The sequence below is a fragment of the Asparagus officinalis genome, chromosome 1 (assembly GCF_001876935.1).
Source record: "Asparagus officinalis chromosome 1, Aspof.V1, whole genome shotgun sequence".
Taxonomy (NCBI): Eukaryota; Viridiplantae; Streptophyta; class Magnoliopsida; order Asparagales; family Asparagaceae; genus Asparagus; species Asparagus officinalis.
The window spans coordinates 75282-81944 of NC_033794.1; the positions used below are offsets into that span (position 1 = coordinate 75282).

The 6663-nt window shown below is 36.3% G+C and overlaps 1 pseudogene; it reads left to right on the forward strand.

The window, feature by feature from the left end:
- Window positions 5687–6663, forward strand: part of LOC109844859 — a 6378-nt pseudogene continuing 5401 nt past the window's right edge.

Consider the following 6663-nt stretch of genomic DNA (forward strand, 5'->3'; position numbering starts at 1 on the left):
GATTGTTGGATTGAGTTTTTTTTATCAAAATTTGATTTAAGGTGTTATTCGTTTATCAGTAGAGTTGGAATTTAAATTTAATGTATTATTCATTTAGGATTAAGATTTGATTTTAAATTTATGGCATTATTCATTTAGGATTAGGATTAGGATTTAAATTTTAAAGTGTTATTCATTTAGAACTATGATTTAAATTTAAATTTAAAGTGTTACAGATTATTCTAGACTGTAATTAGGACTGGAGTTTTAGAATACATTTGTGTTATGGGCTGCAAATTAACTAAGTACTAATTTCTGTTGCTGGGAAGTCGACGCTTGTCCACCCCAAGCTTAATCAGATCATTCCAAAAACAGGCAACTCGAGTTGTACTAGCGACCAACTCCATCAGCCGACAACTTGCATGGCCGACAAGAGAGGCGATATTTATCAACATATTCTCCATGTTGAGCCCACAAGACTCTACATTCGGCCCGCTATATCAGCTGACAACTTGCGTAGCCGTAAAAAGACAGTATTTGTCGGCCTTCAGCCGAATGACTAGAGAGACAGTGTGTCCTCGAACCCCCCCACCGACAACCAACTATCCTCGCATTATTTGCTTTGACAAAGTCATCATTGCTCTAGCCCCGTAGTCTTTATGACTCATCGCATCCAATCAGTTCCAAGCACCTACTATCTTCCCCACAATAAATGACTAGATGGCTCATCTTCGCCAGCGACCAACACCTATCAGCTGTCTGCCAAGTCAGCTGCCTGTATGGACTCAGCTCAAGTTACATATATGCTCTTCTGATTCACTATAAAAGGAAGTCATGCAACTCATGCTAACTCTCTGGCTTTTCACGTAACTTTGAAATCTTCTTACGAGTTATTCGTATGTAGTGAAGAGCAGCAGGCTCCTGGACCAGCCATCTGAAGAAGCTTGAGGACCCTAACCCAACATTAATCCCTAAATAAACTCCCTGTTCAATAACTGACATCAATAATGTCCCAATCCAACTCCATATTTTTTTCTATTGAATTTGATTTGAAAAAAGCAAAGAAAAATTTTGTGGGTTTCTTGATCTCATCTTGGATTTTTAATATAACATCTATTCTATTGCAATAATTAAATATAATCAATTATGGAATTTAATTTAAATACAATAATAAATACCATTATATGAAGGTATATATAAGGTTATTCAAAGTAATTAAAAACAATGGACTAAAGGTATAAAATATATCTTAATAAAATTATAAAATATTATAAATAAGTATTTGTTTTGTTGAAAATTATAGAAGGTAATTTCAAATAATAAATTTACTTCACAAATATTTTGTTAAAATAAGTAAATATCATTTCTCTTTCTTATAACAATCAAATCAATAAATTGGTACACCTAAATTGAATGTAGACTCAATATTTTAATCAAAATTTGAACAAACCACCTCGAATGCAAGGATTTAACGTTAATTCCTATACTTTTTTCTCCTCACATGCAATTGCATGTGTAAAATTCTAGTTGCTATATAATTTTTTTTGTTCCCCTATTCTAGACTCAATATTTTAATCAAAAGTGAATAATGTTTAACTGTATTTGATAATACCAATTATCTAACAACTTAACTTAATGTTAAAATCCTAATTAAAAATAGTCCATAAATTTAAAGCCCAAGAATTCTACTAAAAAATTTGTCTGAGTATTAAAATAATCCATAGGTTTTAGTCCGAGAATTCAACCTCCAATCCAATAAGCCAAACCAAAAATTCAAGAAATTTACTCAAAATTTTAAAATCAAATCCAAAAATACGAAGCTCTAAACTAAAAATAAAAAATTCTATTTTTAATCCCAATCTAAGAATGATGGGTTCATGGACAATTGTCCTAGTCGTACTCAACAACTCGGAACAAATAATACCTTCTAAGAGATATTTTTATAGTCTCGTATTTTCATGCAGACTACGTTAGGGGGTTTAAGTCTTCCCCTACTATAATCTGCGCAACTCAGAAGCCAATCGATGATCCACAATATAAAAGCAAGTCCAATCAATAAGAAAGAACATACCAAGATCTAACATAGTTTGGTTGATCAATTTTAATCTACATCCACAAGGCAACAATACCAGAAATTCATTATGTATCACGAAGAGCTATAAAAGGAATCTTTCAACTCTCGTCTCTCAATCTCTTAACCTCACATACATAATTAACTCTTATATTCTCTCACAAGCCCTCTCCTTACAATCTTTTGAGTGGATAAAGACTATGAAACTCTCTCAAAGTTGTAATCTTTTGCATGGACACAAACAATGAATCCCTTGCTAATATTGTAATCTTTTACACAAATAAAGAGTACGAAACATTCACCTCCCATGCATTATTCTTGAATCCAATTTATGTTCTCTGCTGACCTAAATTACAAGAACATTAGCTTCCTCATTCTCCTTAGTTTTTCCTACGATAATAGAAGATTATATACATGGAAACCAAAATCATATCTCTAGCCTAATTAGAATATGATACAAACTTCTTATCATGATGAGAGCTAATTTCCTAATCATGATAAACCTCTAATCCTATCAAATTCTCATGAAGATGTACAAAAAAACAAAACCACAATCCCAATAGGTTAAACACTTTTTTCATAAAATATAAATTCTTTTTTTTAATGCTGAAAAAGCACGTGGCCGAATTTAGATTTGAACTATGATGTCACCATTTTAAAATTTCAACATGTATTTTGTAAAGGATGAGCGAGACTCGGACTCTATTATTATTTGTATTTTAAAGCATAATAATAACAGATGACGTGACTTCATAATAATTCACCATTTGGAGGAAACGGTCAAAATGGCCTACCGAAATTAATTAAGCAGTCAAGAATAGCACGCACTTGCGCTTTCGTCGGGGCTTTTTTTTTTTCTCCCAGAGGAAGTTCGAAGTCGTACGGAAAATCATAAAAGAGAGGCGTTTTAAAGTCCCTCACCAAAACTAAGTAATTTCTTCCAAAGATAAAGAGTTCGTTTTTTATATTATATCATACTCTGATTTAATTGATCGGGTGCCTAACTATAGACGAAAAGTTAGACTCACACAATAGCATCAAATTTGTTAAACTGCGTATTAAATTTATGGCCAACAGGATTTGAACGTGGGGTTGCTTTGATACCAAGTTGAGCTCCCTAACAATTATCCAAAAACTCATAATTTATGGAGATGATGAAAGCTATGTTTTTATATTCTAACAGGAGGAACAACAATGTGTAGGGTCTTAAATAGGTAAAATTAGTGTACATTTCAAAATAAGAACATATGTTGCATCATGGATATATATCACTAACTTTAAGATCTTTGCCATTCTCCTTGGTTTGTGTATGAATTTTTATAGAGCACGCTTCTCATCTGGCAATTGATCAAGGGGGAAAAAATTTTAAGAAGAAGGGTTAGTATAGTTAACTTATCTGTTAAGTCTAAAGCATTATGCTGGTATGATCTATTTTATTATCTCTTAATAAATGATTATTAATTCTCAACTTGTGAAAAGATGAATTAGTAATTAAGCCCTTGAGCAAACAGTTAAACTCCTCCTAACCTATGTAGGAGATCATCTTAGCCCTTCAGTTAAATTACGTCAACTAGGAAATTAATGAGGATTAGAGAATATGCCTCAGACGAGTCCATGTTTCGGCCTACGAAAAAGAGCACTCAACCTGCGGAGCGCAAGTTAAAAATACAACACTACAGCATTCGACTTCTCGAAAACCCTAATTAAAGCTTGTTGAAACGAAATAGGCCTTTAGTAACTTATGTTAGGAGAGGCTAACTCAAATTATGACGTGTGCTCAGCGAGGCGCAGGTGGCATATGCTGTTGGCGCGTAGCCCGGTGATGAGGACGGTGGTTCCCGCAAGTCTAGCAAGTGGCTATCAAGTGAGTTGGTTTTGTGTGGATATTATGTACTAACAATGATCGATCGGCAGCGATTGATAGGGAAGTCGATGATGACCGACGGTAACTTTTAACACTCTTTGATAGTTGGTGATGGTGAGCAATGAGCATCACTCCGGGCCATTATCGGCCGCAACATGTGACCGACACAAGACAATCACATGGTTAGATATTGGTGTACAACATCTGTCGGATATTGGTGTACAATACTTTTTAAACCCAGAATAAGGAGAAATTCATGGAGCACCTAAATGCATGCACCCCTCCGATAGGAGGGGAGCATGTATCAGTGCTATCCCCTTTCTACTCTATGAATAAGCAAGAATTTCTCCAAAAATAAGAGACTATTTACGGGAGATATAAGGTGGAATTTATTTTTCTATATTTGTTTTGCCATGTTGTGCATCAAGGTGGGCGCACAAATACAATAAGAAGAACTGGGAACCAATGTCAAATGGTGGGGCGGGGGTTCAAACAAAGATAACAAAATTCTCTTCACGGATTATTTCGTTCCAAAAGAAAATTACAGAGCAAAAGATCTATATATAAGAAAGATGGGGATTAATTGAAAACAACAAAGAAAATTCAGGGGACGGATTGAAACAAAATTGTGGACCGATGGAAACTAAGAAGGGCGTGGATTAAAGGGTAAAATTTTCAAAACCCCAAGCTTTTGGTTATTATTTCGCAAACCCTCTTTAACTTTTCCCCCTTATTTAACCCTCAAATATTTTCACCAACCCCCCTGAGACCCCAAAGAGTGTCAAATGAAACCCTTCAAAACTTTTAATTTTCTCCACATGGGGGACAGGTGAGGTGTCCCCCTCCTATTGCACAATGAATTGACCATCATCATTGATAATGTCCAGCTCATTGTGCTATAGGAGGGGGACACCTCTGTGGAGAAATCAGGGAAAAAATCAGTTTTTCTGTCATAAGTCGACTCATGCACAGGCATAAGTCGACTTATGGTAAGTCGACTTGTGTCTGTGCATGAGTCAACTTACGTTCTACTTTGGAGTTGTGATTTTTCGCTTTGTCAAGTCAACTTGTGAAGCCTGTTAAGTCGACTTACGATCTGTCATTCAGTTGATGTTTTTCTCTCTGCCAAGTCAACTTGTGAACTATGTTAAGTCGACTTACGACGGGTTTTTGCACAGTTTGGTTTCCTATTTGGATTCTGTTTGGATATAAATAGGGACACGATTTTCTAGGGTTTAAAAGACAAGAGATATCAGAGACTTTGAGAGGCAATTGAGCATTGTAAGAGGGAGATATTGTGAGCAAGTTGAGAGCTTTGGTTGAGGGTTAGTTTGTGAGTTTTGTGAGATTGTAACGTTTTGTACTTTCTTTGATTTAGTGGAATCTCCCCATCCTCTCCCCGTGGACGTAGGCAAATTGCCGAACCACGTATATCTCTGTGTTTGGTTGGATTTGTCGTATTTGGATTGGATTGTGCTTGTGTGTGGTTCTCTTCTTCTCCGTGATCATAGATTCGTTCGGTGTACGAGTACGCTTCCGCATAGGCGCGCAACAACCTCACATGTCCTCCCTATTGCTCCTATATTTTGGGTGATTGGGGAATTTTTCTTTTACAAAAGGGTTGTTTTGAAATTTTATCCTGGTAGAAATACAAAGCATCAAGATGACGGTACTCCCGTTCTAGAAAAGATCTGAACCGTCAGATTCAGTCATGAAGGAGATATTCATGAAATGACGGCTCGAACCTTGATAAGGGGTTCCTATTTCTATCACCTCCTCCTCCAAGCTTTTGTTTTTCTAGAGTAGAGGAGAGAGAGAGAGGAGAGAGGAGAGAGAAAATGTCGGACGAGGAGCATCATTTCGAGGCGAAGGGGGACGCGGGCGCGTCGAAGACCTACCCGCAGCNCAAGCGGGCACCATCCGCAAGAACGGCTACATCGTCATCAAGGGCAGACCTTGCAAGGTTTATCATCCATCGATCTTCCTTTTTTTTTTAAAGAAAAAAGAAAAATCCTCGTCTTTTTTCTAGTGCTCGAAGTAAGATCCGTTGTGAAATTTCCATATTTAGTTTATATTTAACTGTTATTTGCTGAAATCAAACGGGATTACCCCAGATCTGACGTCACGGAGCAAAACCCTAGTTTGTAAAATTGCCCCCTTTTTTTAATCTATGGAGGAAAAAGGCTAGTTGACTTCCAATTTGTGGGAGATCTAGGAGAACTAGATCTCATCCCCAAAAAAAAAGCGAACTTTTGGGGATAGGGAAATTGAAATCTCGTATAAATTCATACGATGATCCCCAATTGTTGAATCGATTGGGACTACATGTTCACACCGCATACAGGTTAAAGAAGTGTAGTGTATATTGTACCCATAACATGAATCCGGGCTGTCTACCAAAGATAGCACGAGTCTAGTAACATTTTATTATTATTATTTTTTGAATGTGCTGTTTCAAGCTTTCCCCTGATAAGTTTGATCCTAAGCTAATGAGCCCCTTTTTTCGCATAAAGACTTCCAAAACAACATTTTTATTTTTTTCGTTGTCTCTCTCGAGGGATGGCATATCCAGTGAACTGATTATCTTTATTATTCCACGCCTACAACAGCACAAACATAACATTTTTTTTGTGGGGAAAGGACACCCTCTTGCCAATTAAACAGGGTGACAGTTGCTTTCTTTGTGTGCTTTTGTTCACTTTTGCATGACGATGATTTTGCTCTTAAAATGTACTCTTCGGTAGCTATC